The sequence below is a fragment of the Phallusia mammillata genome, chromosome 3 (genome assembly GCF_965637545.1).
Source record: "Phallusia mammillata chromosome 3, kaPhaMamm4.hap1.1, whole genome shotgun sequence".
NCBI classification, from domain to species: Eukaryota; Metazoa; Chordata; class Ascidiacea; order Phlebobranchia; family Ascidiidae; genus Phallusia; species Phallusia mammillata.
Genome location: NC_137254.1, coordinates 28,399,718 through 28,422,056, shown reverse-complemented (window position 1 = coordinate 28,422,056; position 22,339 = coordinate 28,399,718). Strand labels below are relative to the sequence as shown.

Sequence of the window (22,339 nt, the reverse complement as noted above, 5' to 3'; positions counted from 1 at the left end):
CTACCGGCAGTAACCCACCAAAATTCAATTTTTCATCGATATTTTAATTTTGCAGGATCGAAAATGGCTGCAAGGCCATAGCCTTTCCGTCAACTTTTTAATTCCAGTTCAAATGTGAAATTTCCGAATGCAGTTTAAACCCATTGGGATGTCAGTACGGGCCCATTGGCGCCGAAAATCTAATCAATAATCGAATATTCCGGCAGTAACCCGCCCAAAATTGAATTTTTTGATGATATTTTTTGATTTCGCGAGACCGATAGCGCCTGCAAGGCTATTGCTTTTCTGTCGACTCTTCAATTCCAGTTTAAAGTCAAGTTTCCGAATGCAATTCCAACATATTGGGGGGTCAGTGGGGGCCCATGGACGTCTGGAATCTACGTGAAGTTCAAATAATCCAGCAGTAACCCACCCAAAATTGAATTTCTTTTCGATATTTTAAATCGCGTGACCGAAAACGGCTGCAAGGCTATAGATTTTCCGGCGATTTTTAAATTCAAGTTTAAATGTCTATTTTCCGAATGCAATTCCAACACATTGGGGGTCAGTACGGGCCCATGGACGCCTAAAACCTAATTAAAATTGGAACATTCCTGCAGTATCCCACCAAAAATTGAATTTTTATTCGATACTTTGATTTTGCGAGACCGATAACGATTGCAAGGCTATAGCCTTTCCATCGACTCTTTAATTCCAGTTTGAATGTCAAGTTACCGAATGCCATTTTAACCCATCGGGGTGTCAGTGAGGGCCATGGTAGTCTAGAACCTAATTAAAGTTCAAATATTCAAGCAGTAACCCACCCAAAATTGAATTTTTCGTTGATATTTTGATTTCGCGAGACTGAAAACGGCTGCAAGGCTATAGCCTTTCCGTCGACGTTTCAATTCAAGTTTAAATGTCTATTTTCCGAATGCAATTCCAACAGATTGGGGGGTCAGTACGGGCAGTGGACGTCTAGGACCCAATTAAAATTCGAATATTCCGGCAGTAACCCCTCCAAAATTGAATTTTTATTCGATATTTTGATTTTGCGAGACCGATAGCGCCTGCAAGGCCATAGCCTTTCGGTCGACACTTCAATTCCAATTTAAATTTCAATTTTCCGAATGCCATTTTAACCCATTGAGGTGTCAGTAGGGGCCATGGTAGTCTAGAACTTCATTAAAATTCGAATATTCCAGCAGTAACCCACCAAAAATTGAATTTTTCTTTGATATTTCGATTTCGCGAGACTGAAAACGACTGCAACGCTATAGCCTTTCCGTCGACTTTTAAATTCCAGTTTAAATGTCTATTTTCCGAATACAATTCCAACACATTGTGGGTTCAGTACGGGCTCGTGGACGTCTGGAACATAATTAAAATTCGAATATTCCAGCAGTAACCCACCCAAAATTGAATTTTTCTTTGATATTTTGATTTCGCGAGACTGAAAACGGATGCAAGGCCATAACCTTTCCGTCGACATTTCAATTCAAGTTTAAATATCAATTTTCCGAAAGCCATTTTAACCCATTTGGGTGTTAGTAGGGGCCTATGGACGTCTGGAATCTACGAAAAATTCAAATGACCCAGCAGTAACCCACCCAAAATTTAATTTTTTGGTCACATTTTGATTTCGCGAGACTGAAAACGGCTACAAGGCTATAGCCTTTCCGTCGACTTATCAAATACAGTTTAAATGTCTATTTTCCGAATGCCATTTTAACCCATTGGGGGGTCAGTACGGGCCCATGGACGTCTGGAACCTAATTAAAATTCGAACATTCCGGCAGTAACCTACGCAAAATTGAATTTTTCTTCGATATTTTAATTTTGCGAAACTGAAAACGGCTGCAAGGCAATAGCCTTTCCGACGACTTTCCAATTCCAGTTTAAATGTCTATTTTCCGAATGCTATTTCAACACATTGGGGGGGTCAGTATGGGCCCATGGACGTCTGGAATCTACGTGAAGTTCAAATATTCCAGCAGTAACCCACCCAAAATTTAATTTTTCTTCGATATTTTAATTTTGCGAGACTGAAAACGGCTGCAAGGCCATAGCTTTTCCGTCGACTTTTCAATTCCAGTTTAAATGTCTATTTTCCGAATGCAATTCCAACACATTGGGGGGTCAGTAGGGGCCCATGGGAGTCAAGAACCTAATTAAAATTCGAATCTTTCGGCAGTAACCCACCCAAAATTGAATTTTTCTTCGATATTTTAAATCGTGAGACTGAAAACGGCTGCAAGGCCATAGCTTTTCCGTCGACTTTTCAATTCCAGTTTAAATGTCTATTTTCCGAATGCAATTCCAACACATTGGGGGGTCAGTAGGGGCCCATGGTAGTCTAGAACCTAATTAAAGTTCAAATATTCAAGCAGTAACCCACCCAAAATTGAATTTTTCGTTGATATTTTGATTTCGCGAGACTGAAAACGGCTGCAAGGCTATAGCCTTTCCGTCGACGTTTCAATTCAAGTTTAAATGTCTATTTTCCGAATGCAATTCCAACAGATTGGGGGGTCAGTACGGGCAGTGGACGTCTAGGACCCAATTAAAATTCGAATATTCCGGCAGTAACCCCTCCAAAATTGAATTTTTATTCGATATTTTGATTTTGCGAGACCGATAGCGCCTGCAAGGCCATAGCCTTTCGGTCGACACTTCAATTCCAATTTAAATTTCAATTTTCCGAATGCCATTTTAACCCATTGAGGTGTCAGTAGGGGCCATGGTAGTCTAGAACTTCATTAAAATTCGAATATTCCAGCAGTAACCCACCAAAAATTGAATTTTTCTTTGATATTTCGATTTCGCGAGACTGAAAACGACTGCAACGCTATAGCCTTTCCGTCGACTTTTAAATTCCAGTTTAAATGTCTATTTTCCGAATACAATTCCAACACATTGTGGGTTCAGTACGGGCTCGTGGACGTCTGGAACATAATTAAAATTCGAATATTCCAGCAGTAACCCACCCAAAATTGAATTTTTCTTTGATATTTTGATTTCGCGAGACTGAAAACGGATGCAAGGCCATAACCTTTCCGTCGACATTTCAATTCAAGTTTAAATATCAATTTTCCGAAAGCCATTTTAACCCATTTGGGTGTTAGTAGGGGCCTATGGACGTCTGGAATCTACGAAAAATTCAAATGACCCAGCAGTAACCCACCCAAAATTTAATTTTTTGGTCACATTTTGATTTCGCGAGACTGAAAACGGCTACAAGGCTATAGCCTTTCCGTCGACTTATCAAATACAGTTGAAATGTCTATTTTCCGAATGCCATTTTAACCCATTGGGGGGTCAGTACGGGCCCATGGACGTCTGGAACCTAATTAAAATTCGAACATTCCGGCAGTAACCTACGCAAAATTGAATTTTTCTTCGATATTTTAATTTTGCGAAACTGAAAACGGCTGCAAGGCAATAGCCTTTCCGACGACTTTCCAATTCCAGTTTAAATGTCTATTTTCCGAATGCTATTTCAACACATTGGGGGGGTCAGTATGGGCCCATGGACGTCTGGAATCTACGTGAAGTTCAAATATTCCAGCAGTAACCCACCCAAAATTTAATTTTTCTTCGATATTTTAATTTTGCGAGACTGAAAACGGCTGCAAGGCCATAGCTTTTCCGTCGACTTTTCAATTCCAGTTTAAATGTCTATTTTCCGAATGCAATTCCAACACATTGGGGGGTCAGTAGGGGCCCATGGGAGTCAAGAACCTAATTAAAATTCGAATCTTTCGGCAGTAACCCACCCAAAATTGAATTTTTCTTCGATATTTTAAATCGTGAGACTGAAAACGGCTGCAAGGCTATAGCCTTTCCGTCGACTTTTCAATTCAAGTTTAAATGTCTATTTTCCGAATGCAATTCCAACACATTGGGGGGTCAGTACGGGCCCATGGACGCATAGAAGCTAATTAAAATTCGATCATTCCTGCAGTAACCCACCCAAAATTGAATTTTTATTCGATATTTTGAATTTGCGAGACCGATAACGCCTGCAAGGCTATAGCCTTTCCGTCGAATCTTCAATTCCAGTTTAAATGTCTTGTTACTGAATGCCATTTTAACCCATTGGGGTGTCAGTAGGTGCCCATGGATGTCTGGAACCTACGTAAAATGCAAATAATCCAGCGCTAACCCTCCCAAAACCGAGTTTTTCTTCGATATTTTAATTTCGCGAGACCGATAACGCCTGCAAGGCTATAGCCTTTCCGTCAACTTTTCAATTCCTGTTCAAATGTCAATTTCCCGAATGCCATTTCAACCCATTGGGGGGTCAGTAGGGGCCATGGGAGTCTAGAAGCTAATTAAAATTCGAATATTCCAGCAATAACCCACCCAAAATTGAATTTTTCGTCGAAATTTTAAATCGCGAGACGGATAACGCCTGCAAGGCTATAGCCTATCCGTCGACTTTTCAATTGCAGTTCAAATGTCAATTTTCCGATTGCCATTTCAACCCATTGGGGTATCCGTAGGGGCCCATGGACCTCTGGAACCTACGTAAAATTCAAATAATCCTGCAGTAACCCTCCCAAAATTGAATTTTTCATCGATATTTTGATTTCGCGAGACTGAAAACGGTCACAAGGCTATAGCCTTTCCTTCGACTTTTCAATTCCAGTTCAAATGTATGTTTTCTGAATGCAATTCCAACCCATTGGGGGGTCAGTAGGGGCCCATGGACGTCTGTAATCTACGCAAAATTTAAATAATCCGGCAGTAACCCACCCAAAATTGAATTTTTCGTCGACATTATAATTCGCGTGACCGAAAACGGCTGCAAGGCTATAGCCTTTCCGTCGACTCTTCAAATCTAGTGTAAATGTCAACTTTCCGCATGCCATTTTAACCCATTGAGGTGTCACTTGGGGCCCATGGGCGTCTAAAACCTATTTAAAATCCGAATTTTCCGGCAGTAACCCTCCCAAAATTCAATTTTTCATCGATATTTTAATTTTGCAGGATCGAAAATGGCTGCAAGGCCATAGCCTTTCCGTCAACTTTTTTGATTCCAGTTCAAATGTCAACTTTCCGCATGCCATTTTAACCCATTGAGGTGTCACTTGGGGACCATGGTCGTCTAGAACCTAATTAAAATTCGAAAATTCCGGCAGTAACCCACCCAAAACTGAACTTGTCAACGATATTTTAGTTTCGCGAGACTGAAAACGACTGCAAGGCCATAGCCTTTCCGTCGACATTTCAATTCCAGTTTAAATGTCAACTTTCCGCATGCCATTTTAACACATTGGCCGGTCAGAACGGGCCCATGGGCGTCTAAAACCTATTTAAAATCCGAATCTACCGGCAGTAACCCACCAAAATTCAATTTTTCATCGATATTTTAATTTTGCAGGATCGAAAATGGCTGCAAGGCCATAGCCTTTCCGTCAACTTTTTAATTCCAGTTCAAATGTCAATTTTCCGAATAAAATTTCAACACATTGGGGGGGCAGTAGGGGCCCATGGGAGTCTAGAACCTAATTAAAATTCGAATATTCCAGCAGTAACTCACCCAAAATTGAATTTTTTGATGATATTTTGATTTCGCGAGACCGATAACGCCTGCAAGGCTATTGTTTTTCTGTCGACTCTTCAATTCCAGTTTAAAGTCAAGTTTCCGAATGCAATTCCAACATATTGGGGGGTCAGTGGGGGCCCATGGACGTCTGGAATCTACGTGAAGTTCAAATAATCCAGCAGTAACCCACCCAAAATTGAATTTCTTTTCGATATTTTAAATCGCGAGACCGAAAACGGCTGCAAGGCTATAGATTTTCCGGCGATTTTTAAATTCAAGTTTAAATGTCTATTTTCCGAATGCAATTCCAACAAATTGGGGGTCAGTACGGGCCCATTGGCGCCGAAAACCTAATCAATAATCGAATATTCCGGCAGTATCCCACCCAAAATTGAATTTTTATTCGATACTTTGATTTTGCGAGACCGATAACGATTGCAAGGCTATAGCCTTTCCATCGACTCTTTAATTCCAGTTTGAATGTCAAGTTACCGAATGCCATTTTAACCCATTGGGGTGTCAGTAGGGCCCATGGTAGTCTAGAACCTAATTAAAATTCGAATATTCCAGCAGTAACCCACCCAAAATTGAATTTTTCATCGATATTTTGATTTCGCGAGACCGAAAACGACTGCAAGACTATAGCCTTTCCGTCGACTCTTCAATTCCAGTTTGAATGTCAAGTTACCGAATGCCATTTTAACCCATCGGGGTGTCAGTGGGGGCCATGGTAGTCTAGAACCTAATTAAAGTTCAAATATTCAAGCAGTAACCGACCCAAAATTAAATTTTTCGTTGATATTTTGATTTCGCGAGACTGAAAACGGCTGCAAGGCTATAGCCTTTCCGTCGACGTTTCAATTCAAGTTTAAATGTCTATTTTCCGAATGCAATTCCAACAGATTGGGGGGTCAGTACGGGCAGTGGACGTCTAGGACCCAATTAAAATTCGAATATTCCGGCAGTAACCCCTCCAAAATTGAATTTTTATTCGATATTTTGATTTTGCGAGACCGATAGCGCCTGCAAGGCAATAGCCTTTCGGTCGACACTTCAATTCCAATTTAAATGTCAATTTTCCGAATGCCATTTTAACCCATTGAGGTGTCAGTAGGGGCCATGGTAGTCTAGAACTTCATTAAAATTCGAATATTCCAGCAGTAACCCACCCAAAACTGAACTTTTCAACGATATTTTAGTTTCGCGAGACTGAAAACGACTGCAAGGCCATAGCCTTTCCGTCGACATTTCAATTCCAGTTTAAATGTCAACTTTCCGCATGCCATTTTAACACATTGGCCGGTCAGAACGGGCCCATGGGCGTCTAAAACCTATTTAAAATCCGAATCTACCGGCAGTAACCCACCAAAATTCAATTTTTCATCGATATTTTAATTTTGCAGGATCGAAAATGGCTGCAAGGCCATAGCCTTTCCGTCAACTTTTTAATTCCAGTTCAAATGTCAATTTTCCGAATAAAATTTCAACACATTGGGGGGGCAGTAGGGGCCCATGGGAGTCTAGAACCTAATTAAAATTCGAATATTCCAGCAGTAACTCACCCAAAATTGAATGTTTCGTCGACTTTATAAATCGCGAGACGGATAACGCCTGCAAGGCTATAGCCTATCCGTCGACTTTTCAATTGCAGTTCAAATGTCAATTTTCCGATTGCCATTTCAACCCATTGGGGTGTCCGTAGGGGCCCATGGACCTCTGGAACCTACGTAAAATTCAAATAATCCTGCAGTAACCCTCCCAAAATTGAATTTTTCTTCGATATTTTGATTTCGCGAGACTGAAAACGGTCACAAGGCCATAGCTATTCCTTCGACTTTTCAATTCCAGTTCAAATGTCTGTTTTCTGAATGCAATTCCAACCCATTGGGGGGTCAGTAGGGGCCCATGGACGTCTGTAATCTACGCAAAATTCAAATAATCCGGCAGTAACCCACCCAAAATTGAATTTTTCGTCGACATTATAAATCGCGTGACCGAAAACGGCTGCAAGGCTATAGCCTTTCCGTCGACTCTTCAAATCTAGTTTTAATGTCAACTTTCCGCATGCCATTTTAACCCATTGAGGTGTCACTTGGGGCCCATGGGCGTCTAAAACCTATTTAAAATCCGAATCTACCGGCAGTAACCCTCCCAAAATTCAATTTTTCATCGATATTTTAATTTTGCAGGATCGAAAATGGCTGCAAGGCCATAGTCTTTCCGTCAACTTTTCAATTTCCAGTTCAAATGTCAATTTTCCGAATACAATTTTAATCCATTGGGGGGTCAGTAGGGGACCATGGTCGTCTAGAACCCAATTAAAATTCGAAAATTCCGGCAGTAACCCACCCAAAACTGAACTTGTCAACGATATTTTAGTTTCGCGAGACTGAAAACGACTGCAAGGCCATAGCCTTTCCGTCGACATTTCAATTCCAGTTTGAATGTCAACTTTCCGCATGCCATTTTAACACATTGGGGGGTCAGTACGGGCCCATGGGCGTCTAAAACCTATTTAAAATCCGAATCTACCGGCAGTAACCCACCAAAATTCAATTTTTCATCGATATTTTAATTTTGCAGGATCGAAAATGGCTGCAAGGCCATAGCCTTTCCGTCAACTTTTTAATTCCAGTTCAAATGTGAAATTTCCGAATGCAGTTTAAACCCATTGGGATGTCAGTACGGGCCCATTGGCGCCGAAAACCTAATCAATAATCGAATATTCCGGCAGTAACCCACCCAAAATTGAATTTTTTGATGATATTTTGATTTCGCGAGACCGATAACGCCTGCAAGGCTATTGTTTTTCTGTCGACTCTTCAATTCCAGTTTAAAGTCAAGTTTCCGAATGCAATTCCAACATATTGGGGGGTCAGTGGGGACCCATGGACGTCTGGAATCTACGTGAAGTTCAAATAATCCAGCAGTAACCCACCCAAAATTGAATTTCTTTTCGATATTTTAAATCGCGAGACCGAAAACGGCTGCAAGGCTATAGATTTTCCGGCGATTTTTAAATTCAAGTTTAAATGTCTATTTTCCGAATGCAATTCCAACACATTGGGGGTCAGTACGGGCCCATTGGCGCCGAAAACCTAATCAATAATCGAATATTCCGGCAGTATCCCACCCAAAATTGAATTTTTATTCGATACTTTGATTTTGCGAGACCGATAACGATTGTAAGGCTATAGCCTTTCCATCGACTCTTTAATTCCAGTTTGAATGTCAAGTTACCGAATGCCATTTTAACCCATTGGGGTGTCAGTAGGGCCCATGGTAGTCTAGAACCTAATTAAAATTCGAATATTCCAGCAGTAACCCACCCAAAATTGAATTTTTCATCGATATTTTGATTTCGCGAGACCGAAAACGACTGCAAGACTATAGCCTTTCCGTCGACTCTTCAATTCCAGTTTGAATGTCAAGTTACCGAATGCCATTTTAACCCATCGGGGTGTCAGTGGGGGCCATGGTAGTCTAGAACCTAATTAAAGTTCAAATATTCAAGCAGTAACCCACCCAAAATTGAATTTTTCGTTGATATTTTGATTTCGCGAGACTGAAAACGGCTGCAAGGCTATAGCCTTTCCGTCGACGTTTCAATTCAAGTTTAAATGTCTATTTTCCGAATGCAATTCCAACAGATTGGGGGGTCAGTACGGGCAGTGAACGTCTAGGACCCAATTAAAATTCGAATATTCCGGCAGTAACCCCTCCAAAATTGAATTTTTATTCGATATTTTGATTTAGCGAGACCGATAGCGCCTGCAAGGCCATAGCCTTTCGGTCGACACTTCAATTCCAATTTAAATGTCAATTTTCCGAATGCCATTTTAACCCATTGAGGTGTCAGTAGGGGCCATGGTAGTCTAGAACTTCATTAAAATTCGAATATTCCAGCAGTAACCCACCCAAAATTGAATTTTTCTTTGATATTTCGATTTCGCGAGACTGAAAACGGCTGCAACGCTATAGCCTTTCCGTCGACTTTTCAATTCCAGTTTAAATGTCTATTTTCCGAATACAATTCCAACACATTGTGGGTTCAGTACGGGCTCGTGGACGTCTGGAACATAATTAAAATTCGAATATTCCAGCAGTAACCCACCCAAAATTGATTTTTTTCTTTGATATTTTGATTTCGCGAGACTGAAAACGGATGCAAGGCCATAACCTTTCCGTCGACTTTTCAATTCAAGTTTAAATATCAATTTTCCGAAAGCCATTTTAACCCATTTGGGTGTTAGTAGGGGCCTATGGACGTCTGGAATCTACGAAAAATTCAAATGACCCAGCAGTAACCCACCCAAAATTTAATTTTTTGGTCACATTTTGATTTCGCGAGACTGAAAACGGCTACAAGGCTATAGCCTTTCCGTCGACTTATCAAATACAGTTGAAATGTCTATTTTCCGAATGCCATTTTAACCTATTGGGGGGTCAGTACGGGCCCATGGACGTCTGGAACCTAATTAAAATTCGAACATTCCGGCAGTAACCTACGCAAAATTGAATTTTTCTTCGATATTTTAATTTTGCGAAACTGAAAACGGCTGCAAGGCTATAGCCTTTCCGACGACTTTCCAATTCCAGTTTAAATGTATATTTTCCGAATGCTATTTCAACACATTGGGGGGGTCAGTATGGGCCCATGGACGTCTGGAATCTACGTGAAGTTCAAATATTCCAGCAGTAACCCACCCAAAATTTAATTTTTCTTCGATATTTTAATTTTGCGAGACTGAAAACGGCTGCAAGGCCATAGCTTTTCCGTCGACTTTTCAATTCCAGTTTAAATGTCCATTTTCCGAATGCAATTCCAACACATTGGGGGGTCAGTAGGGGCCCATGGGAGTCAAGAACCTAATTAAAATTCGAATCTTTCGGCAGTAACCCACCCAAAATTGAATTTTTCTTCGATATTTTAAATCGTGAGACTGAAAACGGCTGCAAGGCTATAGCCTTTCCGTCGACTTTTCAATTCAAGTTTAAATGTCTATTTTCCGAATGCAATTCCAACACATTGGGGGGTCAGTACGGCCCCATGGACGCATAGAAGCTAATTAAAATTCGAACATTCCTGCAGTAACCCACCCAAATTTGAATTTTTATTCGATATTTTGAATTAGCGAGACCGATAACGCCTGCAAGGCTATAGCCTTTCCGTCGAATCTTCAATTCCAGTTTAAATGTCTTGTTACTGAATGCCATTTTAACCCATTGGGGTGTCAGTAGGTGCCCATGGATGTCTGGAACCTACGTAAAATGCAAATAATCCAGCGCTAACCCTCCCAAAACCGAGTTTTTCTTCGATATTTTAATTTCGCGAGACCGATAACGCCTGCAAGGCTATAGCCTTTCCGTCAACTTTTCAATTCCTGTTCAAATGTCAATTTCCCGAATGCCATTTCAACCCATTGGGGGGTCAGTAGGGGCCATGGGAGTCTAGAAGCTAATTAAAATTCGAATATTCCAGCAATAACCCACCCAAAATTGAATTTTTCTTCGAAATTTTAAATCGCGAGACGGATAACGCCTGCAAGGCTATAGCCTATCCGTCGACTTTTCAATTGCAGTTCAAATGTCAACTTTCCGCATGCCATTTTAACCCATTGAGATGTCACTTGTGGCCCATGGGCGTCTAAAACCTATTTAAAATCCGAATTTTCCGGCAGTAACCCTCCCAAAATTCAATTTTTCATCGATATTTTAATTTTGCAGGATCGAAAATGGCTGCAAGGCCATAGCCTTTCCGTCAACTTTTTTGATTCCAGTTCAAATGTCAATTTTCCAAATACAATTTTAATCCATTGGGGGGTCAGTAGGGGACCATGGTCGTCTAGAACCTAATTAAAATTCGAAAATTCCGGCAGTAACCCACCCAAAACTGAACTTGTCAACGATATTTTAGTTTCGCGAGACTGAAAACGACTGCAAGGCCATAGCCTTTCCGTCGACATTTCAATTCCAGTTTAAATGTCAACTTTCCGCATGCCATTTTAACACATTGGCCGGTCAGAACGGGCCCATGGGCGTCTAAAACCTATTTAAAATCCGAATCTACCGGCAGTAACCCACCTAAATTCAATTTTTCATCGATATTTTAATTTTGCAGGATCGAAAATGGCTGCAAGGCCATAGCCTTTCCGTCAACTTTTTAATTCCAGTTCAAATGTCAATTTTCCGAATAAAATTTCAAAACATTGGGGGGGCAGTAGGGGCCCATGGGAGTCTAGAACCTAATTAAAATTCGAATATTCCAGCAGTAACCCACCCAAAATTGAATGTTTCGTCGACTTTATAAATCGCGAGACGGATAACGCCTGCAAGGCTATAGCCTGTCCGTCGACTTTTCAATTGCAGTTCAAATGTCAATTTTCCGATTGCCATTTCAACCCATTGGGGTGTCCGTAGGGGCCCATGGACCTCTGGAACCTACGTAAAATTCAAATAATCCTGCAGTAACCCTCCCAAAATTGAATTTTTCATCGATATTTTGATTTCGAGAGACTGAAAACGGTCACAAGGCCATAGCTATTCCTTCGACTTTTCAATTCCAGTTCAAATGTATGTTTTCTGAATGCAATTCCAACCCATTGGGGGGTCAATAGGGGCCCATGGACGTCTGTAATCTACGCAAAATTCAAATAATCCGGCAGTAACCCACCCAAAATTGAATTTTTCGTCGACATTATAAATCGCGTGACCGAAAACGGCTGCAAGGCTATAGCCATTCCGTCGACTCTTCAAATCTAGTTTTAATGTCAACTTTCCGCATGCCATTTTAACCCATTGAGGTGTCACTTGGGGCCCATGGGCGTCTAAAACCTATTTAAAATCCGAATCTATCGGCAGTAACCCTCCCAAAATTCAATTTTTCATCGATATTTTAATTTTGCAGGATCGAAAATGGCTGCAAGGCCATAGCCTTTCCGTCAACTTTTTTGATTCCAGTTCAAATGTCAATTTTCCGAATACAATTTTAATCCATTGGGGGGTCAGTAGGGGACCATGGTCTTCTAGAACCCAATTAAAATTCGAAAATTCCGGCAGTAACCCACCCAAAACTGAACTTTTCAACGATATTTTAGTTTCGCGAGACTGAAAACGACTGCAAGGCCATAGCCTTTCCGTCGACATTTCAATTCCAGTTTGAATGTCAACTTTCCGCATGCCATTTTAACACATTGGGGGGTCAGTACGGGCCCATGGGCGTCTAAAACCTATTTAAAATCCGAATCTACCGGCAGTAACCCACCAAAATTCAATTTTTCATCGATAATTTAATTTTGCAGGATCGAAAATGGCTGCAAGGCCATAGCCTTTCCGTCAACTTTTTAATTCCAGTTCAAATGTGAAATTTCCGAATGCAGTTTAAACCCATTGGGGTGTCAGTAGGTGCCCATGGATGTCTGGAACCTACGTAAAATGCAAATAATCCAGCGCTAACCCTCCCAAAACCGAGTTTTTCTTCGATATTTTAATTTCGCGAGACCGATAACGCCTGCAAGGCTATAGCCTTTCCGTCAACTTTTCAATTCCTGTTCAAATGTCAATTTCCCGAATGCCATTTCAACCCATTGGGGGGTCAGTAGGGGCCATGGGAGTCTAGAAGCTAATTAAAATTCGAATATTCCAGCAATAACCCACCCAAAATTGAATTTTTCTTCGAAATTTTAAATCGCGAGACGGATAACGCCTGCAAGGCTATAGCCTATCCGTCGACTTTTCAATTGCAGTTCAAATGTCAACTTTCCGCATGCCATTTTAACCCATTGAGATGTCACTTGTGGCCCATGGGCGTCTAAAACCTATTTAAAATCCGAATTTTCCGGCAGTAACCCTCCCAAAATTCAATTTTTCATCGATATTTTAATTTTGCAGGATCGAAAATGGCTGCAAGGCCATAGCCTTTCCGTCAACTTTTTTGATTCCAGTTCAAATGTCAATTTTCCAAATACAATTTTAATCCATTGGGGGGTCAGTAGGGGACCATGGTCGTCTAGAACCTAATTAAAATTCGAAAATTCCGGCAGTAACCCACCCAAAACTGAACTTTTCAACGATATTTTAGTTTCGCGAGACTGAAAACGACTGCAAGGCCATAGCCTTTCCGTCGACATTTCAATTCCAGTTTAAATGTCAACTTTCCGCATGCCATTTTAACACATTGGGGGGTCAGAACGGGCCCATGGGCGTCTAAAACCTATTTAAAATCCGAATCTACCGGCAGTAACCCACCAAAATTCAATTTTTCATCGATATTTTAATTTTGCAGGATCGAAAATGGCTGCAAGGCCATAGCCTTTCCGTCAACTTTTTAATTCCAGTTCAAATGTCAATTTTCCGAATAAAATTTCAAAACATTGGGGGGGCAGTAGGGGCCCATGGGAGTCTAGAACCTAATTAAAATTCGAATATTCCAGCAGTAACCCACCCAAAATTGAATGTTTAGTCGACTTTATAAATCGCGAGACGGATAACGCCTGCAAGGCTATAGCCTGTCCGTCGACTTTTCAATTGCAGTTCAAATGTCAATTTTCCGATTGCCATTTCAACCCATTGGGGTGTCCGTAGGGGCCCATGGACCTCTGGAACCTACGTAAAATTCAAATAATCCTGCAGTAACCCTCCCAAAATTGAATTTTTCATCGATATTTTGATTTCGAGAGACTGAAAACGGTCACAAGGCCATAGCTATTCCTTCGACTTTTCAATTCCAGTTCAAATGTCTGTTTTCTGAATGCAATTCCAACCCATTGGGGGGTCAGTAGGGGCCCATGGACGTCTGTAATCTACGCAAAATTCAAATAATCCGGCAGTAACCCACCCAAAATTGAATTTTTCGTCGACATTATAAATCGCGTGACCGAAAACGGCTGCAAGGCTATAGCCATTCGGTCGACTCTTCAAATCTAGTTTTAATGTCAACTTTCCGCATGCCATTTTAACCCATTGAGGTGTCACTTGGGGCCCATGGGCGTCTAAAACCTATTTAAAATCCGAATCTATCGGCAGTAACCCTCCCAAAATTCAATTTTTCATCGATATTTTAATTTTGCAGGATCGAAAATGGCTGCAAGGCCATAGCCTTTCCGTCAACTTTTTTGATTCCAGTTCAAATGTCAATTTTCCGAATACAATTTTAATCCATTGGGGGGTCAGTAGGGGACCATGGTCTTCTAGAACCCAATTAAAATTCGAAAATTCCGGCAGTAACCCACCCAAAACTGAACTTTTCAACGATATTTTAGTTTCGCGAGACTGAAAACGACTGCAAGGCCATAGCCTTTCCGTCGACATTTCAATTCCAGTTTGAATGTCAACTTTCCGCATGCCATTTTAACACATTGGGGGGTCAGTACGGGCCCATGGGCGTCTAAAACCTATTTAAAATCCGAATCTACCGGCAGTAACCCACCAAAATTCAATTTTTCATCGATAATTTAATTTTGCAGGATCGAAAATGGCTGCAAGGCCATAGCCTTTCCGTCAACTTTTTAATTCCAGTTCAAATGTGAAATTTCCGAATGCAGTTTAAACCCATTGGGATGTCAGTACGGGCCCATTGGCTCCGAAAACCTAATCAATAATCGAATATTCCGGCAGTAACCCGCCCAAAATTGAATTTTTTGATGATATTTTGATTTCGCGAGACCGATAACGCCTGCAAGGCTATTGCTTTTCTGTCGACTCTTCAATTCCAGTTTAAAGTCAAGTTTCCGAATGCAATTCCAACATATTGGGGGGTCAGTGGGGGCCCATGAACGTCTGGAATCTACGTGAAGTTCAAATAATCCAGCAGTAACCCACCCAAAATTGAATTTCTTTTCGATATTTTAAATCGCGAGACCGAAAACGGCTGCAAGGCTATAGATTTTCCGGCGATTTTTAAATTCAAGTTTAAATGTCTATTTTCCGAATGCAATTACAACACATTGGGGGGTCAGTAGGGGCAGTGGACGTCTAGAACCCAATTAAAATTCGAATATTCCGGCAGTATCCCCTTCACAATTGAATTTTTATTCGATATTTTGATTTTGCGAGACCGATAGCGCCTGCAAGGCAATAGCCTTTCCGTCGACACTTCAATTCCAATTTAAATGTCAATTTTCCGAATGCCATTTTAACCCATTGAGGTGTCAGTAGGGGCCATGGTAGTCTAGAACTTCATTAAAATTCGAATATTGCAGCAGTAACCCACCAAAAATTGAATTTTTCTTTGATATTTCGATTTCGCGAGACTGAAAACGGCTGCAAGGCTATAGCCTTTCCATCGACTTTTCAATTCAAGTTTAAATGTCTATTTTCCGAATACAATTCCAACACATTGGGGGTTCAGTACGGGCTCGTGGACGTCTGGAACATAATTAAAATTCGAATATTCCAGCAGTAACCCACCCAAAATTGATTTTTTATTCGATATTTTGATTTTGCAAGATTGAAAACGGCTGCAAGGCTATAGCCTTTCTGTCGACTCTTCAATTCCAGTTTAAAGTCAATTTTCCGAATGCCATTTTAACCCATCGGGGTGTCAGTAGGGGTCCATGGACGTCTGGAACCTACGCAAAATGCAAATAATCCAGCATTAACCCACCCAAAACCGAATTTTTCTTCGATATTTTAATTTCGCGAGACCGATAACGCCTGCAAGGCTATAGCCTTTCTGTCGACTTTTCAATTCCAGTTTAAATGTCAATTTTCCGAATGCCATTTCAACTCATTTGGGGGTCAGTAAGGGCCATGGTAGTCTAGAACTTCATTAAAATTCGAATATTCCAGCAGTAACCCACCCAAAATTGAATTTTTTGATGATATTTTGATTTCGCGAGACCGAAAACGGATGCAAGGCTATTGCCTTTCTGTGGACTCTCCAATTCCAGTTTAAAGTCAAGTTTCCGAAAGCCATTTTAACCTATTGAGGTGTCAGTAAGGGCCATGTTAGTCTAGAACTTCATTAAAATTCGAATATTCCAGCAGTAACCCACCCAAAATTGAATTTTTTGATGATATTTTGATTTTGCGAGACCGATAACGCCTGCAAGGCTATAACCTTTCCGTCGACTCTTTAATTCCAGTTTAAAGTCAAGTTTCCGAATGTAATTCCAACACATTGAGGGGTCAGTAGGGGCCCATGGACGTCTGGAATCGACGTGAAATTCAAATAATCCAGCAGTAACCCACCAAAAATTGAATTTTTCGTTGATATTTTGATTTTGCGAGACTGAAAACGGCTGCAAGGCAAGAGCCTATCCGTCGACTTTTCAATTCAAGTTTAAATGCCTTTTTTTCGAATGCAATTCCAACACATTGGGGTGTCAGTACGGGACCGTGGACGTCTAGAACCTAATTAAAATTCGAATATTGCGGCAGTAACCCCCCTAAAATTGAATTTTTCATCGGTGTTTTGATTTCGCGAGACTGAAAACGGCTACAAGGCTATAGCCTTTCCGTCGACTTTTCAATTCCAGTTTAATGTCAATTTTCCGAATGCCACTTTCACCCATTGGGGGGGTCAGTTGAGGCCCATGGTAGTCTAGAACCTAATTAAAATTCGAATATTCCAGCAGTAACCCACCCAAAATTGAATTTTTTGGTGATATTTTGATTTCGCGAGACCGAAAACGGATGCAAGGCCTTTCTGTCGCCTTTCTGTCGACTCTTCAATTCCAGTTTAAAGTCAATTTTCCAAATGCCATTTTAACCCATTAGGGTGTCAGTAGGGGCCCATGGGAGTCAGGAACCTACGTAAAATGCAAATAATCCTGCAGTAACCCTCCCAAAATTGAATTTTTATTCGAAATTTTAAATCGCGAGACGGATAACGCCTGCAAGGCTATAGCCTATCCGTCGACTTTTCAATTGCAGTTTAAATGTCAATTTTCCGATTGCCATTTCAACCCATTGGGGTGTCCGTAGGGGCCCATGGACCTCTGGAACCTACGTAAAATTCAAATAATCCTGCAGTAACCCTCCCAAAATTGAATTTTTCTTCGATATTTTGATTTCGCGAGACTGAAAACGGTCACAAGGCTATAGCCTTTACTTCGACTTTTTAATTCCAGTTCAAATGTATATTTTCTGAATGCAATTCCAACCCATTGGGGGGTCAGTACGGGCCCATGGGCGTCTAAAACCTATTTAAAATCCGAATCTACCGGCAGTAACCCACCAAAATTCAATTTTTCATCGATATTTTAATTTTGCAGGATCGAAAATGGCTGCAAGGCCATAGCCTTTCCGTCAACTTTTTAATTCCAGTTCAAATGTGAAATTTCCGAATGCAGTTTAAACCCATTGGGATGTCAGTACGGGCCCATTGGCGCCGAAAACCTGATCAATAATCGAATATTCCGGCAGTAACCCACCCAAAATTGAATTTTTTGATGATATTTTGATTTCGCGAGACCGATAACGCCTGCAAGGCTATTGCTTTTCTGTCGACTCTTCAATTCCAGTTTAAAGTCAAGTTTCCGAATGCAATTCCAACATATTGGGGGGTCAGTGGGGGCCCATGGACGTCTGGAATCTACGTGAAGTTCAAATAATCCAGCAGTAACCCACCCAAAATTGAATTTCTTTTCGATATTTTAAATCGCGAGACCGAAAACGGCTGCAAGGCTATAGCCTTTCCGTCGACGTTTCAATTCAAGTTTAAATGTCTATTTTCCGAATGCAATTCCAACACATTGGGGGGTCAGTACGGGCAGTGGACGTCTAGAACCCAATTAAAATTCGAATATTCCGGCAGTAACCCCTTCACAATTGAATTTTTATTCGATATTTTGATTTTGCGAGACCGATAGCGCCTGCAAGGCAATAGCCTTTCCGTCGACACTTCAATTCCAATTTAAATGTCAATTTTCCGAATGCCATTTTAACCCATTGAGGTGTCAGTAGGGGCCATGGTAGTCTAGAACTTCATTAAAATTCGAATATTGCAGCAGTAACCCACCAAAAATTGAATTTTTCTTTGATATTTCGATTTCGCGAGACTGAAAACGGCTGCAAGGCTATAGCCTTTCCATCGACTTTTCAATTCAAGTTTAAATGTCTATTTTCCGAATACAATTCCAACACATTGGGGGTTCAGTACGGGCTCGTGGACGTCTGGAACATAATTAAAATTCGAATATTCCAGCAGTAACCCACCCAAAATTGATTTTTTATTCGATATTTTGATTTTGCAAGATTGAAAACGGCTGCAAGGCTATAGCCTTTCTGTCGACTCTTCAATTCCAGTTTAAAGTCAATTTTCCGAATGCCATTTTAACCAATCGGGGTGTCAGTAGGGGTCCATGGACGTCTGGAACCTACGCAAAATGCAAATAATCCAGCATTAACCCACCCAAAACCGAATTTTTCTTCGATATTTTAATTTCGCGAGACCGATAACGCCTGCAAGGCTATAGCCTTTCTGTCGACTTTTCAATTCCAGTTTAAATGTCAATTTTCCGAATGCCATTTCAACTCATTTGGGGGTCAGTAAGGGCCATGGTAGTCTAGAACTTCATTAAAATTCGAATATTCCAGCAGTAACCCACCCAAAATTGAATTTTTTGATGATATTTTGATTTCGCGAGACCGAAAACGGATGCAAGGCTATTGCCTTTCTGTGGACTCTTCAATTCCAGTTTAAAGTCAAGTTTCCGAAAGCCATTTTAACCTATTGAGGTGTCAGTAAGGGCCATGGTAGTCTAGAACATCATTAAAATTCGAATATTCCAGCAGTAACCCACCCAAAATTGAATTTTTTGATGATATTTTGATTTTGCGAGACCGATAACGCCTGCAAGGCTATAGCCTTTCCGTCGACTCTTTAATTCCAGTTTAAAGTCAAGTTTCCGAATGTAATTCCAACACATTGAGGGGTCAGTAGGGGCCCATGGACGTCTGGAATCGACGTGAAATTCAAATAATCCAGCAGTAACCCACCAAAAATTGAATTTTTCGTTGATATTTTGATTTTGCGAGACTGAAAACGGCTGCAAGGCAAGAGCCTATCCGTCGACTTTTCAATTCAAGTTTAAATGCCTTTTTTTCGAATGCAATTCCAACACATTGGGGGGTCAGTACGGGACCGTGGACGTCTAGAACCTAATTAAAATTCGAATATTGCGGCAGTAACCCCCCTAAAATTGAATTTTTCATCGGTGTTTTGATTTCGCGAGACTGAAAACGGCTACAAGGCTATAGCCTTTCCGTCGACTTTTCAATTCCAGTTTAATGTCAATTTTCCGAATGCCACTTTCACCCATTGGGGGGGTCAGTTGAGGCCCATGGTAGTCTAGAACCTAATTAAAATTCGAATATTCCAGCAGTAACCCACCCAAAATTGAATTTTTTGGTGATATTTTGATTTCGCGAGACCGAAAACGGATGCAAGGCCTTTCTGTCGCCTTTCTGTCGACTCTTCAATTCAAGTTTAAAGTCAATTTTCCAAATGCCATTTTAACCCATTGGGGTGTCAGTAGGGGCCCATGGGAGTCAGGAACCTACGTAAAATGCAAATAATCCTGCAGTAACCCTCCCAAAATTGAATTTTTATTCGAAATTTTAAATCGCGAGACGGATAACGCCTGCAAGGCTATAGCCTACCCGTCGACTTTTCAATTGGAGTTTAAATGTCAATTTTCCGATTGCCATTTCAACCCATTGGGGTGTCCGTAGGGGCCCATGGACCTCTGGAACCTACGTAAAATTCAAATAATCCTGCAGTAACCCTCCCAAAATTGAATTTTTCTTCGATATTTTGATTTCGCGAGACTGAAAACGGTCACAAGGCTATAGCCTTTACTTCGACTTTTTAATTCCAGTTCAAATGTATATTTTCTGAATGCAATTCCAACCCATTGGGGGGTCAGTAGGGGCCCATGGACGTCTGTAATCTACGTAAAATTCAAATAATCCGGCAGTAACCCACCCAAAGTTGAATTTTTCTTCGACATTATAAATCGCGTGACCGAAAACGGCTGCAAGGCTATAGCCTTTCCGTCGACTCTTCAATTCTAGTTTAAATGTCAACTTTCCGCATGCCATTTTAACCCATTGAGGTGTCACTTGGGGCCCATGGGCGTCTAAAACCTATTTAAAATCCGAATTTTCCGGCAGTAACCCTCCCAAAATTCAAATTTTTCATCGATATTTTAATTTTGCAGGATCGAAAATGGCTGCAAGGCCATAGCCTTTCCGTCAACTTTTCAATTTCCAGCTCAAATGTCAATTTTCCGAATACAATTTTAATCCATTGGGGGGTCAGTAGGGGACCATGGTCGTCTAGAACCCAATTAAAATTCGAAAATTCCGGCAGTAACCCACCCAAAACTGAACTTGTCAACGATATTTTAGTTTCGCGAGACTGAAAACGACTGCAAGGCCACACCCTTTCCGTCAACATTTCAATTCCAGTTTGAATGTCAACTTTCCGCATGCAATTTTAACACATTGGGGGGGTCAGTACGGGCCCATGGGCGTCTAAAACCTATTTAAAATCCGAATCTACCGGCAGTAACCCTCCCAAGATTCAATTTTTCATCGATATTTTAATTTTGCAGGATCGAAAATGGCTGCAAGGCCATAGCCTTTCCGTCAACTTTTTTGATTCCAGTTCAAATGTCAATTTTCCGAATACAATTTTAATCCATTGGGGGGGTCAGTAGGGGACCATGGTCGTCTAGAACCCAATTAAAATTCGAAAATTCCGGCCGTAACCCACCCAAACATGAATTTTTCAATGATGTTTTAAGTACCCAAGGCCAAAACGGCTGCAAGGCTGTAGTCTTTCCGTCGACTTTTCAATTCCAGTTTAAATGTGAAATTTCCGAATGCAATTTAAACCCATTGGGGTGTCAGTACGGGACCATTGGCGCCGAAAACCTAATCAATAATCGAATATTCCGACAATAACCCACTCAAAATTCAATATTTCATCGATATTTTAATTTCTCCCAACCCAAAACGGCTGCAAAGCTGTAGTCTTTCCGTCGACATTTTAATTCCAGTTTAAAAGTCAATTTTCCGATTGCAATTCAAACCCATGTGGGCGTCAGTAGAGGCCATAGGCCTCTAGAACCTATTTGAAATTCGAATAATCTGGCATTAACCCTCCCAAAATTGTTTTTTCATCGATATTTTAATTTTGCGAGACTGTAAACGGCTGCAAGGCTATAGCCTTTCCGTGGACTTTTCAATTCCAGTTTAACTTTTCAATTCTAGTTCAAATGTCAACTTTTCGAATGCAATTCCAACCCTTTGGGGGCGTCAGTAGGGGCCCATGGGCGTCTAGAACCTGATTAAATTTAGATAATTCCTGCATTAACCCTCCCAAAATTGTTTTTTCATCGATATTTTAATTTTGCGAGACTGTAAACGGCTGCAAGGCTATAGACTTTCCGTCGACTTTTCAATTACAGTTTAACTTTTCAATTCTAGTTCAAATGTCAATTTTCCGAATGCAATTCCAACCCATTGGGGGCGTGAGTTGGGGCCCATGGGCGTCAAGGACCTAATTAAAATTGGAACATTCCGCCAGTAACTTACCCCAAATTGAATTTTTCGTCGATATTTTAATTTCGCGAGACCGAAAACGGCTGCAAGGCTATGGCCTTTCCGTCGACTTTTCAATTCCAGTTCAAATGTCTATTTTCCGAATGCAATTCCAACCCATTGGTGTGTCAGTAGGGATCCATGGACGTCTAGAACCTATTCAACAATCGAATATTCCGGCAGTATCCCACCCAAATTTGAATTTTTCTTCGATATTTTAGTTTCGGGAGACAGAAAACGGCTGCAAGGCTATAGCCT

General features: G+C 40.9%; 1 protein-coding gene across 1 annotated transcript in view; it reads left to right on the top strand.

Annotated features, from left to right (window-relative positions):
- The window catches only part of LOC145220713 (uncharacterized), a 65,439-nt gene that overhangs the window by 38,966 nt on the left and 4,134 nt on the right, over window positions 1–22,339 (top strand). The gene's annotated exons all lie outside the window — the stretch shown is intronic.